This window comes from Peromyscus maniculatus, chromosome 15, assembly GCF_049852395.1.
Source record: "Peromyscus maniculatus bairdii isolate BWxNUB_F1_BW_parent chromosome 15, HU_Pman_BW_mat_3.1, whole genome shotgun sequence".
Classification (NCBI taxonomy): domain Eukaryota; kingdom Metazoa; phylum Chordata; class Mammalia; order Rodentia; family Cricetidae; genus Peromyscus; species Peromyscus maniculatus.
The window spans coordinates 7,983,115-8,005,277 of record NC_134866.1 but is presented as its reverse complement, the minus strand read 5'-3'; the positions used below and the strand labels follow the sequence as shown (position 1 = coordinate 8,005,277).

The 22,163-nt window shown below is 45.1% G+C and overlaps 1 protein-coding gene, 1 long non-coding RNA gene and 1 other non-coding gene across 5 annotated transcripts in view; 1 reads left to right on the top strand and 2 right to left on the bottom strand.

The window, feature by feature from the left end:
* Positions 1–3,467: 3,467 nt before the first annotated feature.
* Positions 3,468–8,093, bottom strand: LOC107401569 (uncharacterized). Its single transcript, XR_001578433.3, has 2 exons — positions 7,783–8,093; positions 3,468–5,385 (listed from the first exon to the last, which is right to left on the bottom strand). It is a non-coding gene; the product is annotated as an uncharacterized LOC107401569 (long non-coding RNA).
* On the bottom strand, positions 5,469–5,538 carry LOC121823027 (small nucleolar RNA SNORD123). Its single transcript, XR_006064321.1, has one exon. It is a non-coding gene; the product is annotated as a small nucleolar RNA SNORD123 (small nucleolar RNA).
* A 104-nt stretch (positions 8,094–8,197) lies between the features above and the next one.
* Sema5a (semaphorin 5A) overlaps positions 8,198–22,163 on the top strand; it is a 474,447-nt gene continuing 460,481 nt past the window's right edge. Inside the window, exon 1 of one of the 3 annotated variants that reach the window (XM_042261366.2) lies at positions 8,198–8,696. The gene's annotated coding sequence lies outside the window, so the exon portion shown is untranslated. Of the gene's footprint in view, positions 9,027–22,163 lie in introns of all 3 variants that reach the window. The other 2 variants (XM_076551679.1, XM_076551678.1) reach the window with 2 other exon arrangements.

The following is a 22,163-nucleotide window of genomic DNA, read 5'->3' as shown; positions in this document are numbered from 1 at the left end:
AATTTTTCTTCTCTTTAGAACTGGAAGTCACAAGTTTAGCATCCATCATGTCTGGGCCACTTAACTATGGTGCATTTATCCATAAATTATTCAGGTAAGTTATTTGGGATTAGTTTTTATTAATAAACAGACAATAGTTTCCATGTCCCCTTTGCCCAATGGAATGTGCATTTTCAACATTGCAGGAGTCCCCAAAATGCCTTCCCAAGAGATTATAACAACTCACTTCCAGAGTCGTTTTTGCCAATATCTGATGACAGCTTATATTGCCAGACTTCTTAATTGTGGCCAGTCTGACTGATATTAAATGGCCCCTTATTTTAGTTGGCTTATGTGATTTGGGGAAGGGGTTGCATGATACTATTATGCCTGTTAGCAATTGAATGCCTGTTACATTTGTACATTTTTACATGGCTTAATTCTTTTCCAGTGGGTTGACTGGAGATTGGGAACATACACTGCCTACCACCTTTTGTTATTTGTGTGCTCTGAAAGTTCCCTAGAGCCAGGGCTTGCTTTTAAGTTGTGTATCCTTGCCTGGAAGTTCTAAACTTTACTGTGGTTTACTGCATTGATTTTTCTTTATGACTAGTCTTTGTGTCTTATTCTAAGAAGTGCTTCCCTAGCCAGAGGTCATATGGATAGCTGCTTATGTGTTTTCCTAAGTATTTTTAATGTTTTGTTTTAATTTTTGCTTTAATCTACTTTGAAGCTCTTTGAAAGGATGGCTTGAGGGAAACGACTCTGTCAATATTTCTACATCTGGAGAGCCAGTCACCTTAGACTCTGGCGTTGAGTCTCTCTTCTCCCCTGCAAGCTACAGCCACCTTTGTTTAAAAGCCTAGCTTGGCCACTCATGGATTCTCTGCTATATTGTTCTCTTTGTTGCCCCCTGGACCCATATTTCAGTATCTTACCTTATTTAACTGTATAAACACTATTGAATAGCTTGTACTGACCTTAGTCATCTTCCATAGAAATTCCCTTCTTTATGGAATTTCACTCTGGCTTTGCTTAATAATTATAGGTCTTAAGTTTCATAGAAAAGATTGACTGAGATATTCAGTATTTTATGAAATGATGAACGCAGAGATTGTTCAGGATACAACATACCAACTGGTTGTTACATTGGTTCATTCAGGCCATGTTGAGGCTTTCTAAGTTCACTTGTGGTGGAAGTCTTTCAAACTGCTCTCTTAAGCCTAATAATCTGCCCATTCCTGGAAGATCACTGTGTCATCTCCAGTTAAAAATTTACACTACTCTTTAAAACCATCATTTCAGTGTTGAAGAGAAGCATCCACAAGAAAGATCCTTCTCTTAACTCTTTTACCATTTATAAAATAAGAATTAATGGTGAATTGAAAATGTCTTCCTTTCTTCCACAGGCTACACTGAAGGACCCGGTCCCAGGTGTTCCCCGATCTTCTCTTGGGAACGTATTAAGTGGTTATACATTGATTTGAATTCAAGTTTTTCTAGGAAAGTATGTAGGTTGCCAGAGGTTTTCCTGTTGTGTTAGTCTGTCTTAAACAACAAAACGAAACAGATTTTAATACATTGTATCTTTGCAATCTATTAACCTTTATAGTCTAGTCCACTAATGGAATACTAAGGACCACATCTTGCTCTGTTCTTTTTCTGACTTTTAAAGCCACATACTGAGCCTGATTCAGTTTCTTTAACGTGTCTATTGCTACCTTTTTCTGTGACGCTCCAGCTGCACCATAGAAATTTCATGTGCGCGTGTTTCGCCTAAACAGAATGTTGGTGGAACTCTGGAAGGTAAGCTCACTGTAACGAATTCTTAGAGGGCAATGAGGAAGCTGTTGGAACCAGGAGGGAAGGAATCCTTGTTAAAAGGGGACAAAGGTTTTGGCTGAATTGTGTCGATGTCTTAATGCTTTGTGGACTGCAGAATAAGGACAGCAATGAACCACCCGGTGGTATTGGTCTACTGTTAGGAAGGAGCTTCATAATCCCCAGCAGGGCAGGCTATGGCGCTCCTGTGCTTCTTCCTTCAAAGAGGGTTGGCTATGGCACCTGTGTCCTTAGAGTGCAGCTGAATGCCTGCAGTGTTCTGCGGTGAGCTTGCTAACGTCAGGAAAGTCAGAACAGAGGATGGAGGGGAGGCCTGGGGCTAACGTTTAGGGATACGTTTCAGACTTGCTGGTGCCCTCTCTCCAGATCTGCATCCGGCATTCCCAGATCCAAAGCTGAGCAGATGGATGGAACGCAACAGGAAGTAACTCAAGGGTTGGTGTTAGTTGCCTTTTTTTTTTTTTTTTTTTTTTTTTTTGCCATAGTGGCCAAACCTGAGAGAAGTTTTAAAGAGGAAAGATTTTGCTCCAAGTTTGAGAGGTTTCCACCTCTCAATCTGGGGAGGACAAGGTGAGATAGCTCACACCATGCAGTCTGGGGAGGACAAAGTGGAGTAAATCACACCATGCTGTCTGGGGAGACTCTTAGTTTGTTTTCTGTGATAAACACCACGATCAAAAGGAAACTGGGGTGGAAGTGTTTCTTTCCTCTGACATTTCTAGTTCCTCATGCAGGGAAGTGAGAGCAGGAACTCAAGGCATGAACCTGGAGGCAGATACTTAAGCAGAGACCGTGAAGGAGTATTCCTGACTTGCTAGTTCTCTGGCTTCTGCTCAGCGACCGTTCTTATATAGTCCAGGATCACCTGCCTAGGGATGATACCACCCACAGTGGGCTGTGCCCTTCTGTCTTACTCATTCATCAAGAAAATACCTCACACACATGCCACAGGCTAATCTGAGGGAGGCAGTTCTTCAATTGAGGTGTCCTTTTCCCAGGCAACTCTAGTGTTTGTCCAGCTGACAATAGAAACTAGCCAGTATTGTGGGTCTTTCTCCCTTAGTTCATTGTCCTCGGAAATTCCCCCCAGACACACCCACAGGTCGATTTTGTTAACTCACCCCCACCCCATCTCTTCTCAGTACAGTCAAGTCAACAATCAAGGTTAAGAACACTGAGCTGCTAGGGGCCCCAGGATTTAAGATTCCTTTTCACTATCATCTTGGCTCCTAGCTTATATCTGGTTTCAAGTTAAGATAGTGCCCGTAATTCAGCCACCACAGTAAGTTCTGAGCAGAATCAGGTAGGAAAGAAAAAAAAAATCACATCTGTGAGTTTACATCTGCACAGATCCTCACCCAGTGTTCACCTTGTCCCCAACTGAATAGCAAGGCTTCATCCAGCTGCATGTATTTTTTGTTTGTTTGTTTGTTTTTAAAAAACCAAGTATTTTGCAATTCAAATAAAGCCAGTCCTATATCATTAAAGACGATGTTTGTTAGGGGATGATGCAGTTTGAGGAGCAATGACTGCTGTTAGAATTAGATGAGGTGTTGGTATTTGGAATGAGAGAAACTGACATGCTGAATTAAGGCAGTAATAGTGGGAATGGGAAGGAAGGTCATAAATAAATTTTGACAAAGGGCTACAAGATCCCAACAGCCTTTATTCCTCCTAATTTGCTTGGGAAGACATGCCCCCTTTGGTTTAATTCTACAAATATCCCTTTTATTGAATCCAAGGTCATTATGCTAAATTCAGTTGGTAAATATTGAAATAAACCAGGACAGAGAAATTTGTGCTTCAAAATCTAAATATATGTTTAAAATATATTTCTGAAACTATTTATGTCCCCTCAAAGCCCAGTTTCTCAAAGACAGGAGAATGTAGAAGACATTAGCTAATAAGTCAAAATATCTTTCTAAAGTAAGTACAGCCACTCTTTGCTTATAAACACTCAAGACATATGAGTCTGGATGTCAGAAAATAACTCCAAGGAAACTAAAATGATGCTTTATCTTCATGCCAGAAACCATCTGCCTTTCCTGTAGATATTCCAAAAATCATTTAAACTTAGCATTTTTCCTCTCCCCATACCATGCTTCTAAAAGACAACTTGAACTGCTTCGAGGGCACCAGCTTCATCTTACGGAAATTGGGTTGCCAGAAAACATATCTAGAAACCCAGCCACAATAAACAAAATACTTGTAGTTTTCTAGAATGCTTTGATTTCTGGAAATATAGCAGAAGTAAATTGCGACGCCCTGCTGAACACTTGAAATATCATTGAACATGTCAAGGAACACATAACCGTTGGAGATGAAGTCCACCCCCATCCAGAAAGCAAACACATTTTCCTGAGGGTATGTCTGGGTACACCCTGAAGCTACTTAGTGCTGTGGCCCACACACCTAACCAGGCTGCTGAACATGGCTATGAGGTGAAAGAACGCCCTGCTTAGTGTGGGTTGAATTTGAGAGGTCACAAGTAAGCAGAACTCACTTGAGGTAGGTGGAGGCAGGTGACTCTGTGTCACATTAGGAATAACCAGGGACAAAATCCATGGTCACATCCTTCTGATTAGCCTTAGGAAACCAAGGTAGATCCTAGGTAGAAATTAGACTGTGGAGGGGGCGATGCTGGAGGGTCCCTCACACACCCTAGCAGAGTGGAACAGCTGGAACTTTACCTTAAGGACCAAGAATCTTTGTATCATAATCTTTAATGCTCCTTCGTGTGTGTGTGTGTGTGTGTGTGTGTGTGTGTGTGTGTGTGTGTGTGTGTACTTGTGTGTGATCACAGCTTCCAGGGATGTCTAGTCTCCTTAACATCACCCAGGGCATGGTCACTGAAGGGGAGAGAGCTTTCTTGGGGCAAAGGAAGCCGTAAGGGGCTTTAGTGAAGGCCAAGAGACTAGAGAAGGCATTGAGAGTTCTCTCAACCTCTCCAGTACAAGAGCCTTCATCTGTGAAGACATCCACGGGTGGCCATCATGGAGTAATCTGTAACTACAACTGTGGGTCTTCTGAATACTACAACATAAGTAAATGGGGAGCAGCTCTGAGCAATTCTACAGTGACATCGAGCTTCACTTCTTTGCACAGTGTTCAGCTGTGTTAAAATGGATAGGATTAGCCAGGCGATGGTGGTGTAGGCCTTTAGTCCCCCAGCACTTGGGAGGCAGAGGCAGGCAGATCTCTGAGTTGGAGGCCAGCATGGACTACAGAGTGAGTTCCAGGACAGCCAGGGCTACACAGAGAGACCCTGTCAAAAACAAAACAAACAAAAAAGTACAGGATCAGGCAGACAATCTTGGAAATCAGGGTGAAAATTTTTCAAATGGTTACTGTAATATCTACCGGGTTCATCTATACAAGAAAACATGATTCCAGGCATTTTTTTTTTAAAAAAAATACAATTTAGTAGTCTTGTTACATTTCAAAGTCCCCAGTTAGGGAGCCTTGCTGGGAGAGCCGACTGAGGTCCAGAGCTGTGTCTTCATGTCTCCCAGGCCGTGATCTCTTCAGCTCCTCCCTGCTCCATTCTCCGGATGTAATCAGGCCCTGGGAGGGAATGTAGAGATAACACAGAATTGTTGCATTAGTTCAAAATCACGTGCTGCTTCGTGTTTCTGACCAGAGTCTGAGGTGAATCAGGAAATGGATGGCATGTTTCAGGTCACATGAATCAGTGCCCCAGAAGTCATCATTTTCACCAACTCTTTTGTTCACACCTTTTCTCAATTTTGACCTGTACACAAGGCTCACCTGACACAGTTGAGTGTGTGTGTATGTGTGTGTGTGAGAGAGAGAGGGGGGGGGGAGCGGTTCATTGCGATGACAACAGAATGCCCTTGGTAAAATAGGAATCACGTTTAGTTTTACAATCTGATGATTCAGGTACCTTAACAAGAAAGGCTTTTCTAAAAGGAAAAAATCAAATTTTAGTAGGAAAAGGAAATTCTTATATACACTTTAAAACAATTTCATTTCAGAGTGCCTCCTTGGTGCCGAGCCTCGGATATTTCACGTTTAACAGCTTTCTTCCTCCTTTATTGCTTGTAACTAACGTTCCTGGTGAGCTGTGTCAAGTTGCACCAGGAAACATTTAGCTCAGAAAAGTTCACAAACTTTCTGCAAGTCAGTGACAGAAATCATCCTCAATCCAGAGCTATTTCCCTTTAAACCAAGAAAGCCTTCTCCATGCGAATCCGGTTTCTGCTCTTGGCTTATTAGAGATTCCTAATTCATTATCACTAATGATGAGTTTTAACGACGGTGCAGTGTCGTTCTCTAAACAGCAAAGCCGAACCCATTTCCTGCCACGGTGACAGAGTCACCTCATTTAGAGGGTGAGAGTCTGTGTGACCATTCCCATGGTGCACAGGGTTTAAGCCTCCAAGTGAAGAGTGAGTCTCTTTGCCTGCTTGTGAGTTTATATAAGATGGGGTCTCCTTAGGTGACCCCAAACTGGCCTTAAACTCTCAATCATTCTACCTCAGCCGCCAGAGTGCTGGGTACATGGGCATGATGCACCTCACTTTTTTATTTCTTAAAAAAATAATTTTTAAAAAAGTGCTAATTGTCTTTGACAGTAGCATCGAGGGGTAAGGATAAGAATTAAGTAAACACATTTGAGTCTTACCCTGTTAGGTTCCACCCGCCCACCTGAAGGCTATTGGATTCAAGGGTAAGGCTGAGGTCCTCCATTGCCAGACCTTGGCCCTTGGCAGGCCTCCTCCCAAGAGCCTCTCAGGCTGTTGTGCCACGTAGGCTAGGGAAGGGGAATGTTGGGAATGGCGCCAGTTCCCACCCACTTCTGAAGCAGCAGGGAGAAGCAGAGGAAACCCATTAACTTTTCTCTCCAAGACCCAGAAACCAGGAGCTGCCCCGGAGAGCTAGAAGCCAGCCAAACAACTGTGAGGGGATGCTTCCCAAAGAAGCCCCGGAAGACATCCAAGTGGGGTCTTTAGTAGTCTCCGGGCCCACAGTTCGGGACACTGTACACTCTGGGGTTGGCATAGGCTCCCAAGGATGCTTTCAAACATAGTTTCATTTCATTCGTTCATTTGAAAGGTGACAGAAACGACAAATTGGTGGCAATTTGTGCTTCTGTTGTCCTTCTCTTGAATCTCTGTGGTCCCGGAAGAGCCGGGACACATCCCAGCTATTATCGGGTCTCTGTTTAGCACAATGGCACCCTTACAGACACTCTGAACTGCCCCTCATCCCCAGCACATTTTCAACCTGCCCATTACCAGGGTGTGAATGTGGCCCAAAGGGACATCCTTAGGTCCTGCAGCTAAGAGTCACTGATGAGGTTCCTTAATGCCAAAAATCCTGAAGCCACCAACAAGGCCCAAGATGGGGGGGGGGGGGGGGAGAGGGACCAGACCGAAGACTCTGTCGCCCCATCCTATGTGAGGGAAGGGGTCACAGGTGGCTACAGGGTTAGGAACCCATGTTTCCTGTAACTTTCCCATCCAACAACCCCACATGTTGTTTAAAACCCCGGGAGTTGATCACTTCCTTAGAAGGAGAACTGAGCAATGCAACGCGTCAATAAAACTGCCCTGCCAAGGAGATTTACTTTTTGTTCCAATATAAACTTTTTGCCCGATGCTCACTCGGTAAGGCTCAAATATCCTTGCAGAAGTGAAAATTAGCTCAGCTGGCTCTGTCCATGAAGAAACTCTCTCCTAATGCCATCAGGGCCACTTGGGGACATCTTAAGAGCTCAGTTTCCCTGGATGGCAGATTGGTTCATTTGTCTGATCTAACCCCGTCATGTAAACCCGAATTAGCTGAGAGGCTCCTGGGCCTAACTCGCTTGCAAGAATCCGCAGAGAGCCCCTCGCCCCCCTCCCCAGCCTTCTCAGGATGACACGGAAGAACTCAAGAACTGAATCGTAAACTCCTACCCTCTCCCCACCCGTGATCCGCCGAGGGGCGCGCACATACCTGGAGCCTAGGCCGGCCTAGGCGAAGCGCCACGTCTCTGGTTTGCGTCGAGCTGCCTCCAGCCCTTTATACAGCCCAGCCCGCAAAGTAGCCACGTCGGAGCGACTGGACAGGGGGCGGGTAGCCCCAGAAGGCCTCTGCGAGACGAGCAAGAGGGTCCCTAAAAAGTCACCACTTGGGTGAACTTGCACTCGGGAGGCCCTAGTGGGACTCGTGGGGTGTGGTGACAGCCCCCCGGGAGTGTGTAGGGGTCCCATCTCGGGAAGAGGCGGGTCCAGAGGAGGGGCTTGGGGAGGTCAGGGGCGGGTGGGGCGCTCAGCTTGCACCCGGGAGGGGCGGAGAAGGGGAGGTGCGGCGGTGGGGGCGGGGCGGGGGCGGGGCGAGGCGGCCTTGTGCTCCCCGCCCCGAGCTCCCGGCCCGCGCACCCAGCGCTGCTCTACTCGCCGGGAAGGCGGCGCCGGCGGTGGCTGCTCACGCTGTGCCCACTCCCGGGCGCTGCGCTCCCGTCGCGGGTGGGCTTCTCAACCACTGGCCGGCTGCAGTCTCTGCTAAGAGGTGGCCTCTGCATCCCATCTTCTCACTGCTGGGGCGCCCCAGCACGTGTGCGACCCTTCTTTGGGGTGTTCGCACGCGCGGCTACCAAGCAGAGGGCACCCAACTTTGCCACCTTGCGGGTCGCCCTCGCTCAGCGGGAGCCTGCTCGCTCAGCTGCGCAACTGAGGACTCCGTGCTCCTGGCGGCGGAGCTGGTCCCCAGCCTGGCGCGCTGTGAGCGGAGGAGAGCTCTGGAGAAGTGGTGGGGAGCAGTGGCGGCTGCTGCCTCGACTTCCCTTGCAGCGCGCTGAAGAGGACCCTTGGAGCCGCTCCAGGCCCCAGGCGCTGGATGACTGGCAGGAGGAACGCTCCCCTCATCTGGTGAGCTCGCTCCCCGCCGCGTCCCTGGGTGTCGTGACTGAGACCCTGCGCGGGTGAATTAGACCTGGGGCAGCACTGGTCTGTCTGTGGGTGGTGTAGGTCTTGGTTAGGGTCACTCTGCAGGCACCTGGGTGGGGACAGCCTGGCAGCCGCGCGAGTAGGAATAGGACCACCATCAGTGCGGAGGCGGTCTCAGTGGAGGTAGTGCACGGGCTGGAAGTTTGTGTCCTAGCCTTTGCCCGGATCCGATCGTGCATTGGAAAGGAGCTGGAGTGTCCGGGTGTGCGACCCAACAGTGAGAGAGCCTGCACCTCGGCCAGCACCTCTCAGGTACGCGTGGAGGTCTGTGCGCGCACTCCGCGCGAAGCCAGGCTCTCATGGTGGGAGCTGCAGCCAGGTCTGGCAGTCGGAATCGCCTACCTCCCAGCCCTGTGGTCTCGGGGACGTTTTTCTGCTCTAGGTTTAGGGGCTTTGCAGTGTTTGCGAGAATCTGGGGATAGTGGGACTGGGGCTCAACTCCGCCAGGCTGTTTCGTTGAGATAGACTTAAGGCAGGGCTGGTGAGGCCTGGGGATCCGCCAGCCGGGTGAGCTCCACTCGCGGAGCCCCTGTGCGCTGGCAGCTCCTCCGCATGCGTTTCGTACCCGGACTCAGGGTCTGGGGCCAGGCGAAGATCGGGACTCAGGATGTTCGGAGCAACTGTTGGGGGTAGGGATTGGTCCCCCGCGATCGTCCCTGGTAAGGAGCCTTGCGCGCTTAGGTCCTAGTTCCCCTGGCTTTGGCGGGAAGCGCTTTCACCTCATCTTTCCGTTGTTTGTACCTGGATGCGGTTGCCTGGAGTTGGGCTTTAACTTTCCTGCGCCCGCGGCGTCCTGAAGATCCCCGGCAGGGGGCGCCAAGAGCGAGCTTTCGGAGAAGGCCAGAGGATGCCACCAAGCGTGTTGGTATCTCTGTCCTGGGCAAGAGGGTAGGGATAAATAAATGTACCAGGCAGTGGTAAAACGCAGATTTTGCAGTAGTTTCACCTTGAAAGGCGAAGGGCGGAGGAAGTTGTTCTGTTACAATAGAGAGCTTTCGGCCTAGTTAGGAGAAGCGACAGAAAAGTTGGACGGAAGCCCTCTAACTAGAAAGGTCTCCTCGAAGACAAACTCCTCTGTCTCTGCACATCTTTCTCCTTTGCAACCGGATTTGACTAGAAGGCAATTGAAATTGCGTGAAAATACCAGAGTTACGTGGAATGCAGAGAGGATCGGTTCCTGAGGAGCACACTGGTTAAAACGCCGGGTGTTTAAATGATTGCAGCTTATTTATTTATATTTATTTTAAAATAGCTGTGTGTCCAGGCTTATCTGGAAGGGCCCTGACATAATGGCCAAGTTTGTGAAGAGCAGATGTGTTATTAATTACAGAGTTAGTCTTTTAAAAGGAGGCACAGAAAGACAAAACTAGATTTTGAAGCAAACGTTCTTTTAATACCCAATTAGGATTGTTGAATTGATTGCTGATTAATACCACTTTTCACTTTTTGAGAGAAGGTGAAGCTCCTCTTGGGAGCAAGCAGTCCACAGTCCCACTAAAGGCTCACGTCTTAAGCAGACACCTTCTGTTGTAGACCTCTGAAGCAACTTGTCTCTGCTGTGTTTACTCCGAAAGGAGTGTGCATTTCTTTCTGCCCACTCAAATTTCTTCAGCATGCTTGATTTACATGCATGAAAAGGCAGTTCTAAGTGTAGTTGTTTGAAGCACAGATTTGCTTTCCCCCGAGTTTGTTTATTGTAAAAGCTTTTGAGACAATGGCTCACCCAAGATGCTGCCTGTAGTCACAATGTGTGATCCTACAACCGTGGAGTCCATGAACTGGTATCCGCTTTTGTATGTCTTTAGTCAACACATACTTTCCCTCACAGAGGGAGGATGGATGATGCTCATTATTTTATGCCTTTTAAGATGTTGCTGGCTCTTTGGGTTGTCTTAATGGCAAACAGCTGCAGGATCCCTGCTGAGCGCAAAGACTTTGGTCTTCTGGGTGGGAAAGCCTGTCTTTGACCAGAGAAGTGTTTGAGGTGTTCAGAATCTGGTGAAAATAAACTGGCATTTGTCCCTGTTTGTGTCTGTCTCAAGTGACTTCCTAGCCATGTCTGCAGAGAATGAAACAGAGAAATGTAGAGTGCAGAGTAAAACTACTAAGATGAATATAAGCGTTTCTTCCAAGTTTAGCATATGGACCACCTCAAGTCCTCCTCACTGTCAGTTTCTCATAGGATATTGTTCTCTATCCTCACATTAGCCTCTTGCTGAGGGCTTCTTGCTCAAGATAGATGCCAGTTTCTCAGGGACTGTATCAATTGCTTCTCATGCCAGAGAAGGCTTAACTAGCTGAACCATTGCAAAGTTTCAATGAACTGGATGATGATTTTTAAGGGCTCTGCATGTCCTTTTAATCCCCAAGTCACTGAAATAGAGGCTTTCCACTGATAAAATATAGGAAGGTGGAGGAGGGTTGGACGGGACTTTGCTAAGAGTCCAGCCAAAGGCACAAGACACTCCATGGGATAAAGGAGTGAGCATGGACTCCAGAGTTTGCAGATCAGAACCTGACCCCCAGGAAGAGGCTTACGTTACAGAACATGTGGTGTGCAATACAGAATAAATCCATTCATTTGCATTAAGTTCTAGCTAAGTAGCCCATTGTTGATGTAGAATATGTACAGCCATTCAAGAAAAGCATTTCCACTTTTTATAATAAATCCTCTATAATTCTTGCTTCTAAAATTGTACCAAATTAGTATTATAAAATGTATCTGAAGTTGTTGCTATAGTTACTCAGACAAATTGCTTAGGATATAATTATAATACCAAGGTGACAAGTTTTTGTGTGTAATGTTCAATAATGTTGAAAACATAAATTACAGTGTCTAACAAATTGAATTACAATACAGTATCTAACAGGGAAGCTTCTCCATTTCTGCCCACCTGCACCTGCTTGCAAATTTATATTCTGCAAAGTTAACTTTTCTGGAATCCTCAGATGAGCATATGTCATTTTCTAAGCTGTTTATAGTGTCTTTGGTGCTGTTGTCGGCAACAGAGAGATTTTCACAGATGCTCCCTGCATCTTTTTTAGTTTAAGATTTAATTCTAGTTGAAAATTACTATGTTTTCAAACCTCTACTACCCTGAAGACATGATTGACTATAGGTAGGGCATTCTGTTGTTTTTAATTCCCACTCATTAGTAGCATCACAGAAATGGGTATCCACCAGCTCTTTAGGATGTAGTTTGAAGAAGCATCTGGTATACATGTAAATACAGCACTTATTTTTTTTTTTGGTTATTTACATTTTTTATTACTTTGTTTGTGAGTGAATACGTGTGGCACGTGCGAGTGTGTGTGTGTGTGTGTGTGTGTGTGTGTGTGTGTGTGTGTGTGTGTTTTGCACATGACCTGGTAAAAGTATGAAGGTCATATGACAGCTTATGGAAGTTGGGAGTTGATTTTTGTTCTTCCACCATGTATCTGAGGATCAAATTTGGGTCATTTGATTTGGTAGCAAGTACCTTTACCAATTGTACCATTCCATTTCAGGTACTGGTTTTTCAAGTACAGAAAAATCTATTTCTGATAGAAAGGAAAGAGAGAAAATAAAATCGACTTATGACACATAGAGTTCTGACTCTCAGTAAGTCTGTCTAAAATTCTGTTTGGTTCAGAGGTTAAAGAAGGAAGAACACAGCAAACAAAAAGCTTGACCCACGAGAAGATACTGAATTCTAAGTAATTTATTTTAGCACACAGATACTGACATAATTAATTGGTGCCTTGTGGAAGCTCCTAGAAATAGGAAATCTGGCCTCCATTTCACATGCAGGGTAGTTTGAAGTCAGACAACTGCAAAGAGGAAGCTGTGCTTCACCTGGGGTGTGCCACTGGAAACGGGATCAGTGCAGCAGTGGACTCCAACAGTCAGAACACTGCCCAGAGTTTGGCTGTCATCGTCTTCTCTTTCCTTCCATTTTTGGTCCCCAAATTTATGGTTATTTGACAAGACCAAAGATGAGCTTCCTGAGCTCTCAAATGTTTCCTCACATGCTCACAATTGCACGTGGAAAAGTAAGTCACTCCGTTACGCCTTTTTCTTTGCACGTTTTAGGACTGGCTTTCTGATTAACAACAAATGAGTCACTATTTCAAAAGAGAGCCCCTTTGTTAAAGGATGGATTTCTGTTGTGTTTGGTCATGAACCCACCTACCTGTCTTTAATCGCTCAGTCTTTCATTCCTTTTTTGTCTCTGCATTTCTGTGGAATTGGCTGACCTGGAGTTCAAGCCAAGTGACGAGGAAGCACACAGCAGAACAATTTTACTTTGTGTTGCATTTTTATGTACATTTGAGAGTAAATCCCATTACTGCAGTGGGTAATTCAATTACAGATATAGAAGATAAATAACCAGTCAAGTGATATTATCAGCAGCCGGCACCATTGGAGAAATAATACTGTATTTGCTGAGATGTGAGATTAAAAAAAAAAAGAAGTTGTAGGCAGGTGACAGCCAGCATTGCACAAGGACAACGTGGTCACAGGCAGCAGAGGCCCTTTCGTCTGGTTCCCATTCACCCAGTGTCTGGCCATGATGCATGATACAGCCATGGAAAGAAAAACAGTCAACGGCAATAAGGAGAAGTCTGCTAAGCAGTTTCTTCTGCTTTGCCTGCACGCACCCAAATGGTTAGCGCATCACTAAAACTTCTGTTTTGATTCACAGGAGAGATGTGCTTCATAAACTCCATCCAAACACAGTTCCATACAGAGAAAATCTCTTCCTGTAAAAATAGGCAGACAGTGCCGGGCGGTGGTGGCGCACGCCTTTAATCCCAGCACTCGGGAGGCAGAGCCAGGCGGATCTCTGTGAGTTCGAGGCCAGCCTGGGCTACCAAGTGAGCTCCAGGAAAGGCGCAAAGCTACACAGAGAAACCCTGTCTCTAAAAACAAAACAAAACAAAACAAAACAAAAATAGGCAGACAGAGAGAAAAACCGGAGCTGCTTTGTGTCTGGAAGAGGGTTCCCAAAGCTGTTTGTACCACGAAGGATGCCTAGGGAAGTCTGCAGTGTAGCATCCTGAAGCCAAATGGATTTTAGAAACAGAACTGATTTCTGAATTTATTTTAGAGAGCTAATATTTAGATTTTCTGTACCGACTGTAATGTGAAGGTAGTTGTAACTAGTGGCATACAGTGAAAGTTAATTAAGAAAAAAAAAAATTGCCCTAGGTGTTAAACTTCTTTGGTCTAGCCAATGCTACAATTCAGTCAACATTCATTCTGCTTGGCCTAAATGTATCAGCCAAACAAGATTTGCTTTTAAACTGTCTTGTCACTTACACCCTTATGTGTTCTAGCCCTGTGCTTGACTTGAAGGGAATTCCTAGAGGTCCATAGTTTAGGGAAGCAACTTTCGTGATTGAGAAATGGAGTAGGAGACGTTTCTACCTTTAATTTTGGGTTTGCTGGCAACATTGTGGACCCCTGAAAGAATGGCTCACCTGCTAAGATGGAGAGTGTTGGTGAGGAAATGCCTGGCTAGAGAGTCTGGCAATGGGAGTCATCGGTGGGAGCAGGAATGGCAGCACCACTGTCTCCGCGTGGCTCATGGAGGAGGTAGGTGCAAGGGTTCGGCAGAGTGGTTGAACCATCCAGGCAGACTTGGAGATGGCCAAGAGCCATGCTGGGTAAGAACCCCACATCCATCTTGGTTGTGTACAGAGCTAATCTCCCCCCAAAATGGTGAGTGGAGATGAAGATGGGAAGCCAGGGAAGACTCCCCAGCAGGAGTGGCCTGGTGGTTGTTTTCCAAGTAGGGACTCCGAAGGACGGTGCAAAACAAAATACCAGGTTGAGGTTGTGATCTGGAGAAATGCACGAGGACACAGGAAAGAGCTCCCGGAACTTGAAGTCAGCAACAGACTCATGTGGGCTTGGTTCTGTTTGCCCACTTCGAGTCCACCAACTGTCCCCCGCTGCCCCTTACATCCACAAAGGATCCAAAAGCCCGAGTCTACAAGAAGGGCCATGAAGGTGGAACAGGCTCTAAGACCACACGGCTCTGTGACCTGTTCCCTGTCACCACTGGCTCTCCGGACTCCAGTCCCGCTGCCTGCTTCTAGGAGCCTGGTCTTGGGAATGCATTCTGTGCATTTTCCTGTGAGACTTTCTGTCTTTAGAGCTGGCTGCCTTGAGGTCCTTACCCAAGCATCCCCTCTTCAGAAGGAGTCTCCAAATACACAGTCTAGAACACCTCCTCTCCCCTTTCCTCCCCTTAGCCTCCTTATTTTACTGTCCCACTTGATTGCGTTTTGCACTGCTCCCCCCCCCATGTTATATATGTTTCTTAATATATTTCACCAATGCAGAGTGTAAATTTGTGACAGGTGAGATTGCTTCATTTATAACTGTGGCCCCCAGTTCCTAGAATGGTGCCTGGCACCCACGGGGCCCCCTGGCTGCAGTGGTTCAGTAAAGGGATGGGTAAATACATTTATGTGCTACAGACTGCTGTAGAGCATCAGCCACATAGGACCTTGACTCATTCATATATATATATATGCTATATATGTTTTAAACAGTAACAGGGTGGTGAGAACTGTTTATATTTTTCATAGGAAGAAACATATTCTCATACATTCAAATTGATTCATGACTACAATCCTAGAATACAGCTGTGCTTGAAAGTCAGGAGCTGGGGGGACCGTGTACTCCATATATTCTAATATATGCTAATTATACATTAGGTACTTGGTATATGAATTGATGACCTTGCTTGGCTTGGAATTAGCATAAAAATACTTCATGTGTATTAAAACATAAAAAAGTGAAATTCCAGGATGTTATTTGCTTATTTAAAAACACTTCCCACCCACACAAAGTTCCAGGGAACAAATTGTATCCTCATTACACATTTTTCACACATTATGACTTCAGAAAATTTTACAAATGTGCCAGGCTTTCTCATTTCATTCCTGAGATCAGGGCAATCAGCCTTGCCATTTAGTTGGATGTATATATTTAATAAGCTAAAGCTGGTAAGTGGCTAAACATAATGTTTTATATCTGTGCATGGTCTACTGCTCAAGAATGACCCGGCTGAGCTCTTGACGTATGCTGTAGTAGGTGTGAGCCTCAAAACATGGAGCTGAGTGGAAGAAGCCAGCCACAGAAGACCACACATTGTGTGAATCCATTTATAGAAACTTCTAGAAGAGGCAAAACTATGAAGATGGAAAGTGGATAAATGGTTGCCTGGGGTTAGCAGTGAGACCTGGAAGTGAGACAAATGGGCAGGCAGGCTCCTTCCTGAGAATGGCAGTGCAATGTGGAGGTGTTCACCCACCTGGGCATTTACTCACATCCACTGACTTGTACACTTACAGTGAGTCAGTTTTATAGCATGTGACATTCCTCCGTAATATGGTTAAAATGGAAATCTGGGACATAATTTCTAAAGTTAGAGTGAATTAGACTGCCAGCAGCCTAAACACAGCTCCTGCTGAATTTACCGGGGGCTTTATTCTGGATTCCCATAATGTTTTACAGAGTCAGTGTCAAGGCTACTGGGCTCCAAGATGTCCCAAATTTCTTTGATGCAAAGAACTTCCTTCTGGGAGTCTGTGGTCTCTGCTAGGGGTATAGGCAAACTCGGGTTGTTCACACATGGGCCCATATAAGCACGTCAATTGATCAACTAAACTTAGCCAGCCTAGCTACTTTGGGAGAGACTCATGGATCCAATGGCTCTCAGGTTTATTATGCATCGTTCCTGCTGGTCCAGTTATTTTGGGTGTGTGGAGAACACAGAACCCCATGTTTCCTTAGTGTACCGGTTAGGGTCTGTAACTCACAGGCCAAAGCTTCTTCACTAAGTGAGGATGGTCAGCTTTGCCTGGTTCCGGTTCACCATGCCTGCTTCCTCACTTCTGTATTCTCCTGCAGTTGCTGGCATTGCGCTGGCTTCAACTGGTGGGTGAGGCAGGCAACTTGTTGTTTTCTTTTTGTTTTGGGGTCTTGCTATGTAGCCCAGTAGTAGGTAACTTCCAACTAAAACTTCCAGTTTTTAGAACTCTGTTCTAAAAACAGAGTAAAGTTTTATGCTGTTGTACATTTTCCTTTACTCCATCTATCCTTACCTCCCCCCTCCTTCCCTTTTCTCTTGTCATAGGGTCCTGGCTGTGTTGCCCAGGCTAACTCAAACTCCTGAGCTCAATTGGGCCTCCCACGTCAATGTCCTCAGGTGAAGGGCCTCATGCCTGGCTAGAGGGCACATTTCAAAATGCTGCAAACCTGGACACCTTTTATGTTTAAGAGCTGGGGAGCCGTTTCCAGTCCTTTCTATTCTGCTTTCTGCGTTGGCACGTTCTTCTTGGTTAGAGTGCAAAGCTGAAAACGGGGTATGGGCAGAAATACACGTGAACTGCCTGCTGCCTACAGTTTCCTTCCTCTTCAGTTGCTGCTTTCCGGGGGAAGGGAGTGAGTTTAGGCCTCCCCTCGTGTTTATTGCCACTTCCATCTGTCTGCTGCCTTAAAATCCCCTCTGCCTCCCGCCACAGGCTGCCCAGCTCTCCTGTGGCCATCATGCTTCCCCTGCACCCGTTGGCTTCCACATGGTGACTTGCTGTGGATATTGTTCTATATAAATAAAACACTGGTGGCCAGTGACGAGGCAGGAAGTAGGTGGGACAAGGAGAATTCTGGGAAGCGGAAGGCTGAGGGGAGAGACCGCAGCCACCGCCAGGAGAAGCAGCATGTGAAGACGCCGGGAAGCCACCAGCCACGTGGCAAGGTATAGATTTATAGAAATGGGTTAATTTAAGATATAAGAACAGTTAGCAAGAAGCCTGCCACGGCCATACAGTTTATAAGTGATATAAGCGTCTGAGTGATTATTTTATATGTGGATTGTGGGACTGCGGGGCTTGGGGAACCTGGTGAGAAGCCCTCCAGCAACAAATGGTGCCCAACGGCTCGAGTTTCCACCTTAAACCTGAGAATATTTAATAACCAATTCTGAACAGAGCCAAAACCAGGTTCCTGCTTCTTGTCTCATACGGGCAGCTAGACAGCGCAAAACGCAGGTTTGAACACTGGCGGGTTCCTGGCGTGTGCGTTTGACCGACAGTATGGCGGAAATGAGACATCTGCCAGCGGCACATTACGCTGTGTGGTAGATTTAGTCTTTACTAGTATTTAAAAAAAAAAAGGTTTCTGGGCTACACGCTGCTTTGATAAGAGCGTAGACCTACTATTTCTGAGACTTAATGATTCCCAGAGCTGGCGTAAAACGTACCACCGCCATGTTGAAAAGCTTAAGTGGGCGGAGCCAGCAGTCAGCGCCGTTTCAGTCTTAGAATGGTACAGTTTAAAGCAATAGGCTAAGGTAATATAAAATATAAGCCACGTAAAGATGGCTACCACACAGAGAATCTGGATTATGTTCTCTTTGATATTCGTAACTAAAGAAAAACATTTGATTGCAAAAGCTGTTCAGTTATGCCAAAATGTATATTTTAAAGGTACCTTGACTTCAAAATTTGGATTTAAGGATATGTTGCTTTGGAAAAGAGGTTCTGCTTTTGTTTCCACAGAAAGCCAGAGGCTGTGGATTTGTTCCAGATTAAGATACATCAGGTTTCACCAGCCAAGACCCCCTGAAAGGTCTCCGATGACACCATGGCCCAGATGATCCAACATCCAGAGCGGTTTCAAGGCAACTGGTTCACACAATACAGCCTCACGGACTACCCCATAGGCCTAAAGTTTTCTTTGCATCCCCATAAGATGCAGCGCCCCCCTCCAGCAGGAAGTAGTAAGAAATGCTACGCCCAAATTCCCAAATATACCAAGCTGGCTTTAGAGGTGGAATTGGCTCACTCCCCCTCTAAACCCAGACATATTACTTTAAAAAAAATGGTTAAGAGATTCTTGTGTCCCAAATCAGAAGAGCCCTCTGGTGTGGGACAGAGAAAAACCAATATTTTTATTTAAAACAGATTGATTTTAAATGTGATCTCTTTCTAAAAAAGAAAAGGGGATATGATATAGATATATAGAAGGATATGGAGATAATAAGATAAAAGGGTAGATTACTGAACCTACTTTTAAAGAACAACTTGTTTAAAATGTTTTACATTGGTATAGATTTTAGTTTATGTTTAAAATGTTTTACATTGGTATAAATTTTAGTTTATTGATACAAACTTGAAGTTAATTTTGTTATACTGTATATATATATTTCTATTCTTGTTTGAGGTATTATGTTTATGTAACTCATTTAAAATTGTAATGGATAATTAAAAAATAGATTAATAATTAGTCATCTATGATAATCATATCTGTAGCCATGTTAGTTAAGTTTTCTAGGTATACATAGATATATTTCAGATAGATAGGAAATCTTCAAACACTTCATAGACCTAGAGAATATGGCATTTAAATAACTTAAAATTCTGTTGATGTGAGACACAATTGCTCCTGGCTGCACCAATTGATCCCGAGAGAATGTTGGGCTTTAAGACATTTCCATTTGGAAGTTTGTCTTTTTGGCACAAAATGGCCTACTGGGCAAAGAACTGCCCTTGCCTTGATGGCTAACAGTACAAATGCAATGCTGTCCTTTCTGGACAAGCGGGACACAAGGAAAGCGACCACTGTACTCTGCCAAGACAGGGTAAGATGGTCTTTCAGAAATCCTGCTTCTGAAAATGGTCTGTCAGATATTCTAGGCCTGTAGCCAATCTGAATGCACCAACAATGCTGAGAAACATTAGGTGACTGTCCAGGCTGCCAGCTGTCTTGGTCTACTTTTGCAAGATTCCCGAAAGTTGCTTGCATCCATCTACCATTTCTCAGGTACCATTATGTTCCTTCTCAGGTCTTTGATGTGGTTGAAAACTAGATAGTTGTAATTTCCTCAGTTATGATAAAAGATAAGTTAGATATAAAACCTTAAACTCACAAATATAAGATAGATAGGACATCTTCTTTAATTTTGTAACTATAATTCTTCCTCGGTAATTGTTTTGTTATATATAATTTTACCATGTTAAAGTTAAAACCTTCCTTTTTTAAAAAAAAGAAAAAAGGGGAAGTGCTGTGGATATTGTTCTATATAAATAAAACACTGGTGGCCAGTGACGAGGCAGGAAGTAGGTGGGACAAGGAGAATTCTGGGAAGCGGAAGGCTGAGGGGAGAGACCGCAGCCACCGCCAGGAGAAGCAGCATGTGAAGACGCCGGGAAGCCACCAGCCACGTGGCAAGGTATAGATTTATAGAAATGGGTTAATTTAAGATATAAGAACAGTTAGCAAGAAGCCTGCCACGGCCATACAGTTTATAAGTGATATAAGCGTCTGAGTGATTATTTTATATGTGGATTGTGGGACTGCGGGGCTTGGGGAACCTGGTGAGAAGCCCTCCAGCAACAGTGACTTTCTGTCAAAGTGTTTGCTTTGGCGCAGGCAATCTGTGCTCCAAGAATACCCTGCATGGCTTTTAGGATCTGGCCACGGCTGGCCAGTGCTCTAGCTCATAGACATCTTTCCATTATTAAGGAAGCATGTTTATTCGCCTCTGTGATGGTGCAGGGTAGCAGCCCTGATTCTCTTCAGCACCTCGTTTCTTCCCTTGCTACAGTTGCTGGGAAGTTGAGATGAGCTCCCCGAAACTCCACTGCAATATTTTTTGTAGACCTCTTAGAGTATGATTTCTCACTGGCTTGTTCTGAATCTGTCACCTCTCACATAAGTATCCTCAACCTAAGACAAATGAAGAGTAGTATTTACAGAATGGCCATACTTTCTATTACCAGTCTGAATTCTTGCATGGTGAGTGATAAGGATTTATTTTTGAGATTGAATTATTATTCCCTTCTTTTTGCCCATTTTGATGGTTTCAAGGGATCAGTAGATTGCTCTTTATGTAGGAACTATTTTTCTTGTTTAGTTTTGTTTTATTTCCAATGAGCGAATATTCTCTAGAATTTTAAGGGAGCTGGTTAGTCATTTCGTTAAACAGGTTGACTAATGATTAAATGGTCAGAGAGATTTCCGTGTTGTCAGGATGGATTTTTAAATATAGAGTAAGCAAACAATGTAGTTTTCTTTTGTTTTAAAATCTCTAGTCATTGGCTTCTTTTGGTTCTGATAGCTTGAGTTGATCACAATCATGTATTATGTGCAGTATGATGTGGAGACATTGTTCTGACCGGGGATAGCACTATTACCTTTGAAAGAGTTTACTTTTTTCTAGCCATTTACTTTTCTGGAAAGCATCCAAGCTTTCACATTAAGTATTGATCTTTGGATACTAGCAGATGTATGGGATCCTAACTTTATTGTTGCAGGCTGAAACACCAGAAAGGACCCCGGATATCACTTCCTAGCTTGAAAGTTAATGACTTCATTCTCTTGTATCTGTAGACACCTTCACTTTTTTTCTAAAGTCTGTGGTCGGATTAAGCTAGGGATGCAGCTCTGTTGGCAGGCTATTTTCCTAGCATGCACAATGCACCAGGATTCTATCAGCAGCACAGCACAAACTGAGGGTGTGGTGGTGGCACACGCCTGTAATTCTAGCATTTGAGATGTGGGGCCAGAAGTTTCTTGGCTGGATAGCAAGTTGGAGGCCAGCCTGGGCTACAGGAGATCCTGTCATATCCTGACACATGAGATCCTGCTCATGTGTCACCAAAGAAAAAGTCTTAACTCTGAGCTAAGCGTTAAGGGTAGACCTTTGCTCAAAGTTTATGTTTCTAATTTCTGCACAGAATATAGAAATGAAGTTTTCTAGGGAATGAGCTTAGGTGTCAGAGGTTGATGACATACCCTTCTTATCTTTGTGATGAGGTGGCCATCCCTGTCCACTCTTCAATCTTTGTGTATGTGTGTGCATGTGGGGGGGGGGTGTCAGAGGTCAATCTCAGGTGTTGTTCCTCATGACAGAACCTGATATCAGAGGCCCATCTCTACCTTCCCAGTGATGGCCTTATATGTTAAAACCACAGACCACCACCTCCAGCTTATTTGTATGGACTCCGTGGATTAATCTGGGGTCGGCAGGCTTGTGAAGCAAGCACTTTGACGGACTCAGCCATCTCCCCAGCCCTCATTCAGTCTTTTCATTATTATGCCCCAACTTCACCAGAAAAATCAGTCTCAGACATCTTCGCTGATCCAACTATGTAGATTGTGGTTGGCCGGCTTTGCTGGCCCATTTTGTTGGGATCTATGGATCTAGAAACTACTACAGCTAGTGTGACAAGCAAGACCTCTGTGCTCTCTTCTCTCTTGCTCCTGGGCTGCTTTCTATCAGCTCATCCTAAGTCCAATATGTGCATGACAGGAATGCCCTGGCCATTCCATCTCACTTGTGTGCCACATGCTGGGCTGCCTGGCTGGCGAGGATGAATCTGTTTCTGGGG